At 23.7% G+C, this 21,152-nt stretch overlaps 1 protein-coding gene across 1 annotated transcript in view; it reads left to right on the forward strand.

Moving 5' to 3' along the window:
- The window catches only part of LOC129616706 (uncharacterized oxidoreductase SSP0419), a 62,847-nt gene that overhangs the window by 5,885 nt on the left and 35,810 nt on the right, over positions 1 to 21,152 (forward strand). The gene's annotated exons all lie outside the window — the stretch shown is intronic.

Consider the following 21,152-nt stretch of genomic DNA (forward strand, 5'->3'; position numbering starts at 1 on the left):
TTAGTAAAAATTTTTCCATAATAATTTCGATTGAAAGTCAAATTTTATCACGTTTAAAAATGTCATCGAACTTTTTACAAATTAGAAAAATAGTAATATATAAATACCGAATATACAGATCGTGTTTTGAATATCTCCTTCACACGTTCATCTAAACTTTTAGTTTAACTATAAAACAATATTGTTTCTTTATCCTATTATAAAGTTAAACGAAGTTAAACTTCCATAAAGGAACCAATTGTTTTCCGTTTTTGAACAATATAAATATTGCATAAATTGAAAAATAAGTACTATATTAAAAAATTAATATCCTATTGAGTAATTTAACCTAAAGGTTTTGCAATATTTTTTCTATTTTCAAAGTATATATAAACATTTTCTATAATGTTGGCGTATATGGATGCACAACAATTACAATGTAACTATATTATAATGATTACCTTTTGATTCCGCAAGAGAACATTATTCCTACTTTCCTGCGGTATGCGAACCAAAATGTAATTTAACATTTGTTGTACGATATAATAAGTAGCATTTTTAGTTGCATAAACTTTTATTAATGTTTATTAATAATTCTCGAAATTAGCAAAATTTAAATTTTCGGCATATTACATTTCCGAAACTGCAACCTTTTCCAAAATTTTAATCCAAAGGAAAAACCTAACTAATAATGTTTTTCTATCAAAAAATATAATTATTTATCTTAATTCACTTAATTGTTCGTCGAACTTGACCATTATGGTTGAACAATTTGTTTTCTCCCCCAAAAAGTATGCAATATTTTTGTATTGCATAAAATAATATTTATATATTAACTTTTTATTAATAAGAACAGCTAGCTCTAGCTATGTAATTTAATTAAAATTTTGCTGTTTAAAAATTGTATTTTCAGTTGTTCAATGGAAAAGTTCTACCATACAAGCCATTGATTTGTCCAAAATTATTTTTAATTCTTTTTACAGTACTGTTACATTGTATGTGCTTATTATTTATTCAATACAACAATCACATAAATTTTAAACTATGTTAATTAAAACATAGTAATTATATTTTACAAAAAGGATCAATGTAAGGTTATGCATTTGACTTTACTCTAGATGGTTATTCTAAGGTTCTTGTTTGTTGTTATTTTTATTGAAAGTAAAATGTTAATGAAAAAGTTTATTGTTCTCCTACAATTATGTAATATAATTATGAACTTTAAATTGTTTAACAATGCGTTTATTATGATCGTATTTTGTAACTGAATGTCATGTATAGGAAATTTTATATAAAAGAAGTTCGAAAACGCAAAACAAAAAAAAAAACAAAGCATTAAGAGAATATAGAAATTTTTTACAATGAATTTTTTTAATAACATTCAAGTTTTCTAAAACTTGTTTATCATTCCTGAAGTAGTTAAAATTGAAAAAAAATAATAATAAAATATAATAGGAATGAATGCCAGTTATTTGACTATCAATAAAATAAAGGTTATTCAAAAAAAAACTAAAAAATTATTTTGTTAAAATTTTTTTTATTTCTTTTGTCATTTTATATAAAATAATTTTTCATTTCTTATTTGAATGCTAGTTATTTTTTATTTTAATTTTAATAATAAACTTGATTTATGTTTACCACTATTATTACTATTATTATTATTATTATTATTGTTATTAATAGAATGTTAGTTATGAATAGTTATTAATAAATAATAATAGTAGCAATAAAATAGTTTTTATACGAATAGTAACTAAATTTTATGCAAAATATTAGACACAAGGGAGTTATAATTATGTAAAAACTGTTCAAAATGTCTGAATTTCCATAGAGAAAATATTTGGGTACATAATTGCCTAACAATTTGGAGAGAAATATGCCATAATTTAACATTTCTAAATAGTAAAGAGGTGATACGCTAATACAATAAATTTTTAGAGAGCTTTACTAGAAAACTTTACGAAAAACTCGGCATAAAACAGGTATTTCTCACATTTGAAATCTATTCTAAAACCATTTATTATCTTAACCAAATCTTAAGTTTGATAATTAAAATTTATTTTTAATCATTCAAACTTAAGATTTATTCAATTCTCAAAAAATTTGAGTTCGCAAAATCAAAATTAGTTTTCTGTAAGTATAACTAAAAATCATTATTAAATTATTTTCAATTATATTCTTTGAATTAATTTTAATTAGATATTTGTTGATTTTAAAATATCAAATGCGCTTTGAGCCTTGAATTGCCTATTTGAATTATATTTCGAACTTCTTTTATAGTTTATATATTTGAAATTATAGTTCTAATCCTCAATTCTATATAAGAATTCGTGAATATCGTTACGAAAATTTCAAATAAGTAGTTGAAATGCAATGGCTTATAGGAGCATATGGAATACGAATTTAAAAAAAAAAATAAAACTAGGAAATGTGCTTAATATCTGCGGTTGAATGAAATTTTATTGACGGTTAATAGTATCATTTTTGTATAGGTACGAACAGAGTGACAAAATTTTTTTGAATTATTGAAGTGTATTAAAATTCTTAAAACTTGATTATATAATAAATAATTTTAAGTGATAAAAAATTATTATCGAAACAAAAAAGTTTTAAAATCAAGTTTCTTTAATAAAATTTAATTTAAAATCTTTGACATTCTATGTATAATATGATTTCAATAAGAATTCCCAAGGTGATTACAAAAAAATATTACTTTAATAAATTGAACTCTTATTTTTGCTTTTATTGATTTTACATAAAACGTATGTGTATAAATTTGTGGACATAAATAATTTTACATTAAATTCAAGGCAACATTATATCTTAACATATAAAATTATAATTATAGATAAGATGAGAATCTGAAAAAAAATAAAAAATACTTTTGAATCATGAATAAATAATTGAAAGTCAATCAATTCAGAAATATGAATTTAGAACACAAAGAATATATTTATATGCCTCTGTTAACGGCTCTGTTGAAGAACTAATTATGATGGTAATGATTTCATATATATTTTAAAGCTCTACTATTTACAAATATGTCGTGCAAAATAATATGATTAAAATTAGTTCTCTAAAAAATAATTACTCCTAACAAATTTTTTTTGGAAACACATGTTAAAGTGTCAGCGATTCACAAAAAAAAAAAATGAATTTGCATCAAACCAATAAAATAACACTTTCTTGGTCAATACCGGTCAGATAATGTACCTTAAATATTCTAATCCATTTTGTACCAAAATTCTTTTACATAAATAGAAATAATTGCATACTTTTTGGGGAAGAGGAAGATATAGTGGAATTTTTCGGCTATTAAGTCACTTAAAGGAAAAACGATACATAATTAATTAAAAATTCCTTTTGTTAAATTTTTAATGACTAGACATATTTTTTCCATTCCTTATTATTCCCTTAAGGTACAAAGGGCTTCGGCATAGCCTCTCCAACTTTCTCTGTTTTGTGCTTCTCTCTATATTTCTGCCCATGTTTTATTTTTTAGCTTTAATTTTTTTTACACACTTCATCTTCATCTGTTATATCGTCTCCCCCCCCCCCATTTCGTCGCCTTTAGAGGTTCCATTGCAGGATTTGAAATGCTACTGATGTTACTGGGCCCCTTAATATGTGGCCAATTCAATTCCATTTTCTTCTTATTTGAATTTCTATTGAATAACTAGTTCCTGGCTAGAATATTTTACATTTAATTTCGAGACATTTTTATTAACGAAGATCTGTATATTTAATTCCATTTTCTCACAAATTATACATAGTTTTTGATTAAAATAAATAAAATGTTAAAAATACGTATAACAAATTAATTATAATTTGATTGCCAATTAATAACATTTGAAATTTTAAATTTTTAACAGCAACCATTACCAACCGTGAAACTTAAAAATCCTATACAGAATTTGTCATTAAAATCTCATTGATATTATAAAATTACGATTTGGAACAAAAATAATATTATTGAACGATGTGCTAAAAATTATTTATAAATTTTTCTAATTCCCATTTTATTCATATTATGCAGTTATATCTACTTAATTTAATTTTAATTAAATTTAATACGATCATTTTCGCATTAAAGGTTTTCATTTTAATTAGCGTTCATTTTACCTATATAAGAATTAAATCACATAAATAATACAATTAATGCGCAAAAATGCGATTTTTTTTTTGTTTGCGAAAATAAGTACAATTTTAATTATATTACAGCTTGTACATGTATAGTATGTTTGTATGATTATGTTACATTTCAATGTATAGAAGAAAAAAAACTATTATAAATTAAACAATGCGCATATTTTATTAAACAACTTTACCTTATAAAATCAATTATAACATGCACACTGCATATTTCGTACATAATGTACTACAGGTATGCACACAATTATAATATAAAAATATATTTTTATATATGTTCTTTATACATTTGGGACTTTTAATAATACTTTTGGGGAAAAATGTATAGGAATTTATGTTAACATTATAATGTACATACAATGTTATGTTAACATTTTTACTATATTTGTATTAAAAGAATTTTTGTTTTTACCAAAACTATATTAACTAAACATATCAATTATTTGCTTACAAATATAATGTTAAATTTAAAATAAGGTTATAATGAGTTTTAAATGTTAATTTTATAAATAGAATATTGTTATACATAATTACAATTAAAATTATAATAAATTTAAAATATTTTATTTATTAATTAAGACAATCAATTTTAGAAAATTTTATATTAAAAAATGAAAAATTAAATTTTTAATTCCGTATCTGTACAATATATTTAATTAAATACTTAAGTAAATAGTAAATTGGAAATGATTTCAAAAAATTTCTATTGCGCAAATTAAATTATAAAATTACCGTTTAAAAAGTTTTATTTACTTACCTTACAACTGAATACGAACCATATACATTGTCCAAACAATTAATAGAATTCAAATGAATATCAAAATGAAATCTTCTACACTATTTTGAATACAATATACTTTAGATCTTATTCGGTTTCGAATTATTTAACTTAATTTTTTGAAGTGCCCACATATTTCATTTTCAAACGTACTAGATGTAAAGATGTTTGTAAATATTCTCTGGCAATAATATTCTGAAACCCGTTTGTATCTATAAAATTTTATATATTTTTTTTAAAAATAAATTAAAATTATAAACTTTACATTATTTTAAGCAATTTTAACTTTTAGGATTCGAAAGTATATCAGTAACTCAAACAATATTTATGTAATAGGTTACTTTCGGTATTATCTGTTATACTTAGGTATGTGATCCTATTTCAATTTTATCTTGCCATAGCTATTACGGCTTAATGTTATTGTCTCTCTTACAGTCCTTATTTTAAAAATAAGGAGATTTTTTTCGTAATTAATCTCCTGTTTTCTATCGGAATTAAGCCATATTACTTTAAGAACTTTTTGATTCTAATAAAATTAATAATTTATTATATTTTTTTAAAACTGATCTATTTACTCACTTACGATTTACATACGTATATAGTTATATTATATTATTATTTTATTCTCTGATTTATAATGATATGCGCAACTATAGGATAAATATATGAAACTCTTTATATGAATTATAAAACAATTTGTCCGAAAACCATTTATGTAGAGCTGCTTTTTAGCTTTTCATTGCATATTAATTTTTTTTAAATCGCTTAATAATATTATGGAAGTTATAGCCATTTAATTCGATTCACCTCTTTGTCGAAATCAAAAAATTTCAAACTAGTAGTGATGATTTTTAACTGGAACAATTTTTTTAGCAGTGTTTAATTTTGGAGTTTAAATATTCATTTCCCGCTCCTTCTCGCCCAGGAATGACTTTTTTCATGAAACTGTTCAATATTTCTGCCCCCGAGAGATAATAAAACGTTACATACTGGTTCACCCTGTACGTGTAAGGTAGATGAGGTTTTTAATATTGTAGAACCAAACGTGCATTCATAATTCACCATTTTTTTATTGGAATTCATACGCAATAAATTTTAAGTATTTTAGTATTTTTGAAATAGTTTCTGTTTTCAATTATTATTTTTAATTAAAATCTATATTAGTTTCATATACTTCATTAATTTAGTTTTTCGTGTAAAATGGAAAAAACAAATAGGGGAAAAATTTCCTTGTTAACCATATTTAAAATTAATTTATGCAATTTTAATTAAATTAAATATAGAATGGGTAAAAAATACTAAAATATTTTTAGTATTTTACAAAAATGAAAATATCTTAATAATTTAGCTGAAGTTTTTTTTTTTGTGGTTACAAGAGATTTTTTTAATTTTCCACTATAATATTTTATTTTGAAATTATAATAAAATTTTGGTTTATTCAATTAATTGAAAAATATTTGTGTTATTTTTTGGTTTTTCTTTTTTCCTTTGCATATTTAAAATTATTACCAAAAATGGGCAATACTTATATTCTTTGCAATTATTTTGTATATTTTTTAAGGTTTCCAACGTTCATTTTAAATGTATTTGAAGCATTTTCTATTTATATGAAATATGTACCCATATTATGTCAAAATGAAGCTACTGCAAATTTTAGAACAGGTATGACATTAAATTTGCATACTTTTTAAAATATTGCGTACACTAAGGGGAAGCAATTGATGTCGCATCAAGTTGACATGCCACAAAAATCAAATGATTTGCCGTTTCAAGGCAAATTATTTTAAAGACCTTTAATTATAAGGTAGTTATAAATTTTTAACCAAATATATTGATATTGATCAACGTACATTCGATTCTCTATTACATTAACGCTATTGTTTAATATGAAAAATTAGTGTGTCACCCGTCAGAAATTCCACATCTAGAATGTAATTTATAAATTTGGCATATTGTAACTGATATACAAAATTTAGGCAATCACTCCTCTTTCGAATAATTTCCCTTTGTTCAAATATCCTATTAGAGAACATTAAGTCGAACTTTTAAATATGATACAAAAAGTATGGAACAAAAAGACTTGCGGACTGGACTGACCGATTCAAAATTTTTAAAAAAAAAAGGAATTTGATAAAATTTCTTTGTACGATAATAAAAAATTTTGTTGATCTTTTTTTCTCATTATTGCTAAATTTATTGAAATTGAAAATTTAATGAAATTTGATAGTTTTTTTGTTTTAAAAATACAATTGACTTAATTTTGAATTGTGATCATCGTAATTTGTAGTCACATTTGCAATCCAAAATAATTTATATGTATTATGACAATTGACATTTATTATTATGACGATAGATTGAATTCCAATAAATTGCAAAATATTACAAACATTTTTATAATAAAAAAAATTTCAATATCCAAAGATGTGCGTTAATTAAACATGGACGTAATACAATGTTTGTACATTGTATGTAAACAGAAAAGTAATGTTAAAATTTGCATTTAAATTTAGCAAGACAGATTTAAAATATTTATGACAACTATGATTTAGTAATGCTACTAGTTCATAATTAAGACTTTAACTTACAACATTGTATAAAAAATATTTTTTCTTTTTCGGTTCATAAAATTTTGTATTAATTATATTTAATTTTTGAGTAGTAAAGGGTGAGAGTTTGGAGTTTAAATTTTTTATTAAATATTCAACAAGAGTTGTACAATAAAGACTATTAATTATTTAGGTAGTACAAATGTAACCTAAATACTTAATTAGTTGTCGTATACATATTTTTCCGAAAATCTTAAATTTGTTTTTTAGAATTTGAAATAAATTTTTTTGCAATGAGTGCTATTTTGATCCATACGCCATGATTTTTGAATCGAGAAAATCGCGTTAAAGTTTAACAACACTTTATTTTAAAACTAAACGTTGGGAGTTGATGTGTCATAATCATCCACGTCATACAATTTTTTTTTTGTATGACACGGTTCATTATAGCATTCAAAAATTTTTTTAAAAATTTATATGAAAAATTTGATTCATTGGTCAACGATTTTGGATATAGATCAAAATGTATTCCAGATTGAATTTTCAGTGAAGGTGGATCAAAATGACATTGGCGTATCTACGAAACTAAATCATCATCGAAAACCTACGTTTTGTTAGAGATTAATAATGCCATACCACATCGCCACTGAAAAAAGTCAGTAGCGATAGATTTACAAGTATATTAAAGGTTAATATTATTTTAAAATTTTAAAAACAAGAATTTCAATTCCTACCGAAATTTAAAATTAAAATTGAAATTTATTCTCTTTCACTTCTTTTTGGTTAAAGTAACCAATTGTCGAGACATTTAGTAAAGAAATTTGAATACATGAGTACATGATTTTTGCTATTGGCTGCTTGCAACTAATTACTTGAACATGAAAATAATAAATATTTTCCTGAGTCCCTACTAGATAAAATTCAAAAGTTGATTTCTTCACTTTATGCCAATAGGATGTCGCTAATTACTTACACAAAATTATTTGTTGAAACTCTGATTTTCTAATCGTTAAATAAATTGAATTTTATTCAGGTTTTTCAATATGTAGATAATTCGAAAAGTTGATGTACCTGAAGAAAATATTAATTTATCATTTTTTTTTTTAATATTTTTATTCCAAGAATTTAAAAATACAATCATCATAATTTTTTTGTAAACTGAATTAAAATAGGTGCAATAATAAAACATAGTCATCGTCATGTAAATATGACCATTAAGATATAAATTCAATTGAACAACTATTGAAAAAACTTTCATTTTTCATAAAAGAAAATATACAAAAAATTTCACCGGACTTGGTCATCATCACACCACAATAATAATAAAATTTAATTCCATCATTCCAATTGCATTTTCAATATTTTCCTTATAAATCATCACTACTGCATATTTTATCATCAACTATATGGCAACAATGGAATATCAATTTCACAAATAAACAATAAAAAATTATAGATTTTTTATGATACAAAATTTAATTTAATTAAAATAATTTCATTCATATCATGAAATTCATAATAGATGCGCATGCATACATTCATACACACATATTTTGTAGATTAAAAAATTTGAAAATGTTTTTTTTTTGTTTAAAAAATATTTTAAGGTGACCATTTTAATATGCAAATTAAATATTATTATTTTCTATTATAGCCAATTTATAATCGTATTGATTTCAATAGTGCTTTAAATCATAAAATGTACATATATACGTTAGTATGTATGTATGAATGTATAAAAATGCAATATGTTTATTTTTTAAAGTCACCTTAAGCATTTAAAACTGAAAAACAAAGAAATGACAATTTGAATTTGAGAGGGAGGTAACCAACGTCAATATTATTAAAAACAATCGAATTCGGTCAATGTAAAATCGATTGTTAATCAAAACTTAAATTTATTATATTTTATTGCTGTCATTTAAAATAACAATAAAACTTTTATTATTTTGATACTGACCAAGTTATACTATAGCTTTTATCAGTAAATTTATAAATAAAGTAATAAAGTTTTTTTCAACCTTACTCAAAACCAATACATTACCCTAACTTTTATATTTATTTTAATTCATGTGTGTGTGTGTGTATGTCATATTTTAAAATTTTTATGTACTGTGCAAATGGCAAATGGCATGTAAACTTTAAAATTAGCATATTAAATTTTAGAATATGTCAATAATTATTATTAGAAAATTATTATCACTTTTATCACTTTTTCATAATTACAAAAATCTATAATTTTTTCTGTAAATTATTTAAATAATTATCTATAAATGCAAATTTTATCTATAAATGCAAATATTTAGAATTAATTAAATTTCAATAGTATTTTAATTAAATCATAAGCTATATTTATGAAGACTAATGCAATTTGCATCTTGCAAAAAATATAGGGTAAATTTTAAGGCAATTAAATGGAAATTTCAACTATAAGCCAATTAAGAAATTTCAACTATACTTCACTTATTTTTTCAAATATATAATTTTCTATAATGTTGGAACGTTCTTAGTTCTAGCTACAGCGCGTTGTAATATTGTAATCGATGTATATACAAAAACCTTCCTGAATTGTTTACGCTCCTTTTGAACTCCAAAATTAGTTTAAGTAATTGGAAAAATCATATTATTTATAAGATGTTTCAATAGAATTGCTGATATATACATTCACTTAAATATATTCATTTAAATTCAGCTGCTTACATGGGGTTAACTTCAATGAAAACCAATAATTCATAATGTATAATGTTTTCACAGATAAATTATGTGATAAACCTACCCTACGTGATACGATATTCTCCAAAAATGTTTGTAGTTTGTGAAACAAAAACAAAATATGTTGAGATTCTTTACTAAAAACCTTAATAATTTTTAATAATATATTCTAACTACTTTAATTATGACTCGTTTTTGAGAATGAACATGATTTTCAGTAAACGCATAATTTAGGTTTCCCTTCGTGTTCGAAATTACAAGATTTACGTTAATATATTCGATACAAGATCATGATATACATGAAATTGCAATTTTAATATGTAATATTAATAATATATGAACATTTTCTGCGACTGTCCGGCACTGGCTGTTCGGCGCTGCAATTTTCTTGAACATGGGTTCCTAAGTGTTCGGGAACTGTTGTCCAACTTCCTTATTGATATCTCCTACTTTGTGGTTGGGACGGGGATATTATAGGTGGGAGCGTGGAAACGCTACAATAAGTCAAGAATGGCTGCGGTGGCTTGGGTGGTTACTCCTGCGCCACTCGGTTCCCTTGAAATCTACAATCTACAATCTAGACGGTTAAGGTCACATTTTAGGTGCAGTCCAAAATTTACAAAAAAAACTTCCTCTCTTTTAATTATTGTCGCTACCGTTAGGCTCTCTTTTCTTGTCAATCACACAAATGCATTGAATTAGCGGTTGTTTTAAGTACCAAATTGTAAATTTTCTATTACCAATTAATTTCAATGGTGTTTTTTAAGACGTCTTTTTATAGATTTGTTTTAGTAGTGTTTAAATTTTAATTAAAAAATTTTTTATTATTGTATTTTTCCTTTTTTTCTGAAAAATCGCAATTAATTACAACATTTTCCATAAAAACGAAAATAATTATTTTGAAATGTCTAAAGCAAGTATGAAGAAAAATCATTATCTTGTCAAATAGTTTTTCCTAAATTACATCAATTTCCATTTTTATAAAAAATGAAAAAAAGTTGACTTTAATAAAATGTAGCCAATTAGTGTTTGTAAATGGAAACTTTTAATGATAAATCACAATTTGTTTATGCACTTTTAAAATAATATCTATATAGACGGTGTTACCATGTTGGTTAAATAAAGTACACTACCGACTGACGACAGATCACGTGATTCTTATCCCTATAATCATAGAACTTTCTAAGAATTATGCATATGCATGTTGTAAGAAGATCCGTTTATGTTAATAATTTTTCTCACGAACGACGATCCAATGCATCACCCAATATTTTATGCTATGGAAAATTCATATACTACTTTATATAGATTCTGCGATACTAAGAATGAAATCATTACGATTCGTTGGTTAGGAAAAAGCTTCTCTTCATAATATGTACCTTCTGGATGCAATTTCCACTCATTGCATTTCCAGATTCTCTAAAAGAATAAGAATCTGATAGAACTTGGGTATATTAAAATTAGTCAATGAACCAGAATAGCCTCACTATCTATATCATAATTATCAATCTACTTAATTATGAATCTATACAATTTGCAACAATTAAAAAATAATTAATATTATCAATTTTTTTGAAAACGGCAACACTACATAGAAATTGTCATAATCTGTATATTAAATAACATTGTGGTGCATTACATGAAATGCGTGAATAGATCATTTATAAAAATGTAGACATCAAAATTAAAAATAAACTTTCATTTTAAAATATTTTTTTTTTGTGTTTATGTTAAATGTTAAATACGCTACTCATTTACATACATTAGTACATATATAATATTAAAATGAAAATTTTCTTTACCTTTTTAATTTCTATATATGTACGCTAATTGCCTAAAGACAGTGATACTTTAATTAACACCATGTATACAACTTGAAATATAAAACATATTGTGCACATACGTACATACATAATTTGTAAATTTTACAATTGTAATCATTGCTACTTTTCTCTGTTTTTTTTCCTACTGCACACCTAGTAGATGTAATAAAAAATATTGTTATTACCGCCAGACAGAAACTTAAAAAAGATTGTCCTATCACCTCATCAAGCGATCAAATATTATTATTGATTGTTGTACAGGGTGATCATTGACTGTGGAATAAACTCAGTGTCAAAGTACAAATTCATTTTGAAATTATTTTAAATTTCGTAATTATAACCTATTAGAGAATTGGGTATAAAAAATTAACAGAAAAGAAAGACAGAATTCTTTACTGGGATACATTTAAAATTTGGTTATTCTTTATTATCTTATAAGATGATGGTGGTCAGTGAAATCACGATTTATATTTTAATTGATATTGTGTGCATACAATGAATTAATTCGTTAAAATATTGAATTAAAAATGAAAAAAAATTTTAAAATGTACAACATTTTTCTGAGTATATATTTGTGAGATGAAAGAAGGAAAGGCCACAATATTATAGCCATCCCATTTTTTTTTTTGTAAGAATATGAGAGAATGAGATTTTCTATAAGCAAATGTTCAGTATAGCTTGGCTGTGTAGTTGTCTGAGAACTTCCAAAGTAGACACCCTTTACTTTTAAATATTAATATGTACACATCATGTACATTGATTCATTTGTCAATGATTGGCAAATTGCATTTAAAATTTAAACATTATCGTAAAATAATATGTTAATTTACAAAAACAAACAAAATAATTTTCTTTTCTTTACAAAATTTATCCCCCTTCATAGTAGTCCGGTAGTACTCATTTGGATTGGATTGGTAGCATGTGTATACGTGCATATGAATTTGTAATTTGAAATTTTTATTTATTAATATTATTTTCATTTTTGTTGGTGTTTACATCCGTCAGCATTTTCGATGATATTTTATTTAAATGAATTTCTTTTTGTTTCTTATCCTCTCTCTACTTGTTTCTTAAGTGGCCGAATAGCGCCAAATGAATCAGACATTTGATTACAGAAAGTGAAAGTTTGCTTTTTTGAATAATTTTTTTTTTTTATTTATTTTTTGCTATTTTTGTTAAATATTTTTAATCATCTAATTCAGAAAATTTATTGAAAATCATTTTTACTTTAATTAAGTTTTTACAGAGTTCAGTTTTTATAGAGAATTTTTTTTTGTTATCTACATAGGCCAATTGGTCAATATTGACTATTAAAAGTGAAAATTAAAATATGTAAAGTGATAGAGAAGAAGTGGATTTTTTTTGTGGTGGAGTGAAAAAAAAAATAGGTTTAATCTGAAAATAATTGCCTGGAAAGTATAGAGGTGACAGAAAAAATATAATATTTTTAATGATTATCATTTTTGCAAATGATAATTATGATAATGTAAAAATAATTTATAAAATAAATTGTTTTATAGTAAGGAAGGAATGAAGCTATTAATTTAGGAAATTGATATTTAATTATAAATTTGTTGGAGGAGTCAATATTTCATCTTTCAATATTGAAAATATAATATTATAGTATATACGCAAGGTACTTGCAATTGTCCATGAAATGATGTGAAAAAATTATGGCTAAATTTGGAGTGCCTATCTCATAAACTGTATTAATAAAATCTAGCTTTGCTTTTCATCTATATTCTGTTAATTGTCGTCAGATTATTCATTGAATAACCATTCTCTAAAACAATACAATCGATTGAAATTGATTGAACTGATACCACCGAATAAATAGCATATGCACAAACACGAAAGTTTACGAAATTTTAAATAGCTTTTACGGAAGAAAAACAATTGTAGTAATTCAGGCACTTTTCAGGCTTTAATTCAAATTATATAATACGGAACTTCTTCCGCATATATTCTTACCCACTGAGAAAAATTCGTGTTAATAATTTATGGATTTGAAATTTAAAATTCGAAAATATTTGCTTCTTATTATAGTTTCACTCTGCCCGTCTATCCGTCCATGGACATGTTTACAAAACTTAAACACTCTTGAAGATAGAAAACTGAAATTTCAAATGTTCATAGATCTTTAGTAGAAACGTATTTCCGCAGAAGAAAAGTTTTGCCTATCTCTACCCCTCTTAGAGTTACAGCCCCTCAACCCCTAAAACTGCCATTCTTCAACTATTTACTACAGCGAAACAATGAACATTTTTCAAATTTTTGCAAATGCAGAAAAATGGTGGCTCTCTTCTTCTTCCTTGCCATACAAAACTAGAACTAAAAAAAATATAATAATATTTTAAATACAATACTTTTTTCTGAAATTCTAGCAACTTTTAGATATTAACTTTTAGATATTATTTTAGATAGTAAATTTCCTTAGAAGAAAATTTTTTTCTACCTTTATCTCCTCTCAAGTAACCGCCTTTCGAAATTTCTAAATTTTTGGCACCTTACATTCTAAGGAAGCTAACGGTAAATATCATGTTATTAAAAAATATAATTATTTTTCTTAGGTCACGTAATTAACCCTTGAATTCGAGAATTATTTTAACACTTTCCATTTTTTTTTGTTTATTGTAACGTATTCTCACATTGCAATAATATATCACCCTAAAGGTATGCAATTTTTGAAATATATTCGTATAAAAATAATTTTAATAATATGGCTCTTATTAATATAGGTATAAATTGTTCATATAAGCAGTATTTTCACTTGTTGTAAGGAAAAGTGGTAAATTACAAACCATTGGTTTGACCCAACTTTATTTTGCTTTCACATCCCCCCAAAACCTAAACATTAATTTTCAAACTTAATAAGTTATTTGAATGGTAATTAAACTACTTATAAAAACACAGTTACTGTAAGTTTTTCAAACTGCTTTTATGTAGACTCCTTTATTACTTTTACAGTAATTGTAAACTTGGAATGAATTTTAAACGATTGAAGTTTTAGTTTTCGAACATGGCTGTCATGTAGACGTAAATGTTTTAATTAAGATATGTTTACATGCCTATAACATTTCAGATCCCTTACACATCTCTCTTTTTCATTTCAAAACTCAACTTCTTTAGTACCAATTTAATATTGAAAATCAAGTTTACTTTAATTACACACTTTCACATAAAATGTTGTAATACAAAATGCTGTTATACAAAATGTTCAACATCCTTGTATAACTACATATATAACGAAAGTCTATACTTTATGTTAATTATTATGTAATCGGAAAAGGTGTTTTTATTTAAAATTAAATCATTTAACAAAACAAGAAATTAAAAAACAAAAATCTTGTTAGTATTTAAGTGAAGAGAAAAAAAAAATTGTTATACTTTTTTTTTTTGTAATGTTTAACAACTTTCTTTCTTTTAATTAAAACTAAAAAAAAAAATCATATAAAAAGTTCATTCACTTAGTTTTTTTGTTTTTTGAAGTTTTTCGCGAGTCTGCCTGTTAGATATTTAATTTTCAGCCTACATGCATATTGAAAATCATGAATGGAAAACCATCATCTTCCACGAAGCCATAACAAACAAAAAAAAAATGTGAAATGAAAAACTATCACTGCATATATGAGATAGACAATAAAAACGTAACGCATAATTTAAAAAATTTTTTTTTTTGTTTTTACATACGAACGTTATACCTGTTCTTTCACACCTGTTTAACTGCTTACATTGAAAACAATAAAAAAAAAAAATAATTTATTTTTTTTTTTATTACTCTTATATTATTTAATAGTTATGTTTTTAATTTACATAAGAAAATTTTATTAAATATTTTTTTTTTTTAGTTTGAAAAATTTAATTTTTAAAAATTCAAAAATTTTCATTTATATTTTAACAGTATTATTGCGCATTTGCCTCCAAAAGACAACAATTTTATTATTTTTCTAATTTTGTAATAGTTTGCAACATTGCATAATAAGTAGCTATTTAAGTTTTTGTTTTTTAATTATCATAGGTCACGTTTCAAAGCTTAATAGCATTAAAATAAATTTTATGAATTATTGAATTCGTGAATAAAAATTTTTATTGATTTTTATATTTTTCATATTTTGAATAATATACTCAAATGATTCAAAGATTTGTGAATTTATAAAATGTAATTTAATTAATATAAGAGTCTAAGTTGACTTCACTGAAAAATATGGGTACAATTATATTTTGGTAGCCTTAAAGCATAGCTACAATTTTATATCTGAAGCTGCTAAAGAAAATTTCAAAATTAACAATATTTTGGCTTCCATACTGAATACATATTTACATTGCAGTGATGTATACATCGATATAGTCTTGTGTAGGGGTGTCATCAGCAGATCTGTGACATATAAAATTGAGCTAGATTTTATGACTACATTTTCAATTTATCTTATGAAATGCTTCATGTGTACATGACAAACAAAACATCTCCCAAATTACTGCGTAACATTTAAAATTTATCTAAGTATTATGACTGCTTCTGCTTCCAGAACATATTCACTTTGCAACATTTAACCGTTGCTACATAATATTGTTAAAATATATGCTGACATTTTGGTCAATTTATATAGCTTTTTCTGTCTGTAAAATTTAGGAAATAAATAATTGCGAAAATAATAAAATTTTATTCTGCATCTGCAATAATATATTGTAAAGAAAATGACTTGCATTTTTTAGCAGCATAATATAAAATGTTTAGCAACAAAACATTATTTTTTTTGCACTATTCTGATTTTTACTAGGTTTTACTATTAGTAACATGCAAAACTATGGTAAATATTGTTTTAGAATAGCAATATTGTTTGTGAGTATTGTTAGAAATTTATAATGATTCGGCATAAAAATGAATAGGGAGATTAAGCGGTATTACCATTGATCAGTAGATGTATTCCTATTGATACCTTTTCAAAAAAAATTCCATCTATAGATTTGTCAGAACAATGTTTGGGGTAAAATCAATAATAGAATATCATGTATCATTTCTTAAACTCAAGGAATAATTTAAAAAATTATTTAGTTTTTATAATATTCTTACATTATTCTAAAATATAAATATAAATAATATTCTGTAATTTATTGCTTTTGAATGATTAATTGTATAAAAATATTTGAAAGTAAATAAGAATAATTCTTACCAACTAAATGGTTTTCTTTAACCTATTGATTGGCAGCTCACATTTCATTACTAAAATTTATTTTTCAAGGCAAATTCGGGATATTTTGTTTACAAATTGTAATAAATAATTTACTTTAATAATTTACAAATTAGCTTGACTTCATTAATTTTATAAAAATTTATATGCTTACTTTAACAAAAGACGCAATAAAATAATTACTTAGTAATTCAATTTTTCTGCCCTTAAATTAATGATAAGATTAAAAATGAAGTTCCAACAAAATATATCATGATAAAATTTATATGTGCAAGTATAAGAAGTAGTAAGATAAACATGATTTTAAGAGAAATTAGATGACAATTTGAGAAGAGGCAGTTAAGCTTTTAAAGAAATTTCGGAATTTTCCAAAATTACAACTAAACAACTTAAAAAATTTTCATGAAAATTTAAAAAAATAATTCATTTTTTTCCCTGAGTACTTAATTTTAAAACCAAATTTTAATATGTTAGTGATTAGAAAACACACTAGACTGCTAGTTTTGAAAATATTCTGTAATGCTTCGGAGTCATTAATAAAAAATTCTGAAAAAAAGTAAAATTTTGAATAATATTGAGTAACATTTAGAAATTCTTCTTAAAGCATAATTATTATTAATTCTTAAATATTATTAGAATTAATTCTTAAAGCATAACTATCACCGTAAATAGCATAAAATAAATTTTTTAAAAAAATTCGTAATTCGAAATACAAATCATTTCTTTACGATATTGGTTCGAATAATGAATGTTTACTGACGGAAAACTGCCTCTTCTTGTTAATATCCGCCTAATACGATATTTAGGGAAGATACAATTGAAGTTATTCGCGTTATTGTGATAAACCATGGCAACCAATTTATGTGCATATCTAATCATTTAAACTGAAACAATTCATACCATAGAATTTAATAGAAGAAATCAAATAAATCGCGTTAATTATTTTCTTAATAAATTCATAAATAAAAAAAAAACATTTCAACAATTTTCACATTTCATATAAAAATTCTCAAGAACTTTGAAAAATAAACTTTAATCATAAATTTTTCATCAAAGTTTTATACTACACGGCTACACGAGCACGCATTAATCTTCTTAATACAAGAAACACATTCAAATTTTAATTTCCACATATTTAATGTTTATAATTTCCGTTCAAATTATTGAATTGAAAAAGAAACATTTATTTTTTTTTTGTCTTGGAATTTAATAAGAAAGTCAATTTCCTGGATATCTGTTTAATATCAAGACAAAAATGAGTTCACTATTGGATTTTCTTTTGAAAAGATTATAAACGGTGCTATTAATAAAATCGTAACGTAGATACAGAGAAAAAAGTTTTAATCTTCCAATCGTTTACAACATTTTTAATTAAAGAGATCAATAAACTTTGAATGGGAAAAAGGAAAAATAAGTTGTTAATTTAATAATGTAAAATGTAAACAAAAATCTTAATTAATGAACTCAAAGATATTTTGAAAATATCAAAATTATATTAAATTTTATTTCTGTTACTCACATATGTTAAATGCGTTTTCTTTAAACATACCACGAGCTTAAATTCAGTTGTGATTGCAATGGGAATGTATTTCAAAGAATTCCAAAATTTTATTGGACCATAAGGCAAATTCGTTCCAACATTACATAAATTATGTAAGTAGTTACAAAGAAAAAGCCAAGACATTGTTTGGTAGCGTTACCTTTATAAGTATAGAAAATTTTTGCATAAACTCAGTGCTAATAGCTTAGCAATTTCCGAAATACATTGTGAGCTCAAAATCAATTTTAATCATCTTTTTCACATTTTTTCTGTTGTGTACATTTTATTTGATTGTATAAAATACAAACGTGCATAACAGCGGCAAAGGCTGAGGTCTCATGAATTTCTAAGCTAATATCCCCGAATATCTAGAATAAACTCTTCTTTAAAATCTTCTACAATATTTTCTCTCAAATATATTTAATCATAGTTATTTTAAATATAGGTGATCAGGTGTTTAGTTCATATTTTATATTTAAATTAAATAATCTATAATCATCCAAAATAGTTAATCTTATCATATTTAAATTAAGTTATTACCTATATTTATATTTAAAGATTCTCCGTATAACAATGACTAATTACTTATATAAATATTATGCAAATTTTTCATTTAAAAATTATGATAAAAAAGAAAATTTACATAATAAATGAGATTTTTTGTTTTTATTTGGTTTTTCTTTCTTAATTCAATACAAATTTTTTGTTATAATTTTATGAACTACATTCACCTTAATCACGTTTAACAAATCACCTGAAAGAAAAGAAAACAAATTAAAAAAGAATTGTGGGAATTTTTCTCTTTTCTTATTTTGCTTGTCTTATAAAACAATAATGAAAATTAAAAGTTTATAAAACATGCAAATTTAATTTATATTAAATGAAAGTTTATAATTAAATTAAATAAATAAATAAATTATGATAGAATAGCGAATAATTGTTTAAGAAGAATGTATAAAATGCCTAAATACTCACATAAACACAATAAATCGTGATCGTAAGAAATTTCTTAGCTCTTCGTTTATTTTTTATTTTTTCACTTAAAAATTACATTTTTTGTGTTCATTTTTCTTCTATTTTTTCTTTTGTAAAATTTTTTTAACCTCTTAATGGCACGATTCTTATAATTAAATATATGAAAACAACTTGTTACTTTGTTGCAAAATTCCCTCTTTAGCTATATATAATACATACATTGTACATGTAGTATTTATTATATAGCTAAGGAAAATGGTAAGTTCACAGACGGTCAAGTTCAATTTTATTTTAATTAATTGAGAAACAAGAAGTTAGAACAAGTATTATTATAGGGTATTGGTTGTCTACTTTGAAAAGGCGGTAATTGTTAGTAGGGAGAACTAAAAATTTATGTTTGATGTATTATAAATTTTTTGTTTTCTTACTACATGCTATAAATTTACAATGCGATACAAAATATTGCAATAATTTTCATTAATTTCCTCAAAATCTCAGAATATATTATATAAAATATTGAAAATTTTTAAAAAAAAGTCTATGGTTTTAATTAAAAATTCACTAAATTTAAAAAAAAAATTTCATTTAAATTATGTAAGTTTATTTGTGTTAAGAATTAAATTAAAAACAAAACCAGTAATTTTTACACTTTTTCCATAATTTTAAATTGAATTTTTTGTATAACAGTTCACAAAGCTCATATAACATCTATAGAAAAGTAAAAAATCAAATATGATATTTGTGTAACAGTTAACTAAACTTATACAATTTTAAAATAACAGCTTTTTAAAAATACTTATGCAAAATTTCTATATAACAGTTTAAGAAATCAATATAATTTCTGTATAACAGATTACAAAACTCATGCAATTTATGTAGAACTTAAGTAAAGAAAGTCTTATAAAATGTCTGTATAACAGTTATGAAATTCATATTTATATATAACAGCTTACGATACATAACGCGAAATTTCTGTATAACAGTTTATAAAATCTATATAAATTTGATAGAATAATTTGTAAAACTTTATGCCAATATTTTAAAAAAAATTTGTACCAGTTAATAAATTTTATTTTCGGTATAATTTCTATTCTGTAGAAAAACCTCGTAAACATTAAACTATGCTATTTTTTTCATTATAACAAACGCTAAACCAAATTTATAATACCACATCATTCAATTAATTTTTAGTAGAAAATGTTAAAAAAAAAACTTTATTTTATTTTGTAAATAGATCAAAAAATATCGTGGGGACATAGTCAATGGCATGATTTATGTACACAACAATAAGAAAAAATTAAAATATAATACAAAATATTTATAGAATTTAAAAAACGAAAACATTTTTATGCTAATTAAAATTATAATTGAATTACAGGTTTTTCTTTTTTGCTTTATTTTAAAAATTTTACAATTAAAAGAATTCACGTAGGTCTTATTTATTAATCTGATTTAGTTTTT

This window comes from Condylostylus longicornis, unplaced genomic scaffold (assembly GCF_029603195.1).
Source record: "Condylostylus longicornis isolate FDR11 unplaced genomic scaffold, ASM2960319v2 ptg000001l, whole genome shotgun sequence".
NCBI classification, from domain to species: domain Eukaryota; kingdom Metazoa; phylum Arthropoda; class Insecta; order Diptera; family Dolichopodidae; genus Condylostylus; species Condylostylus longicornis.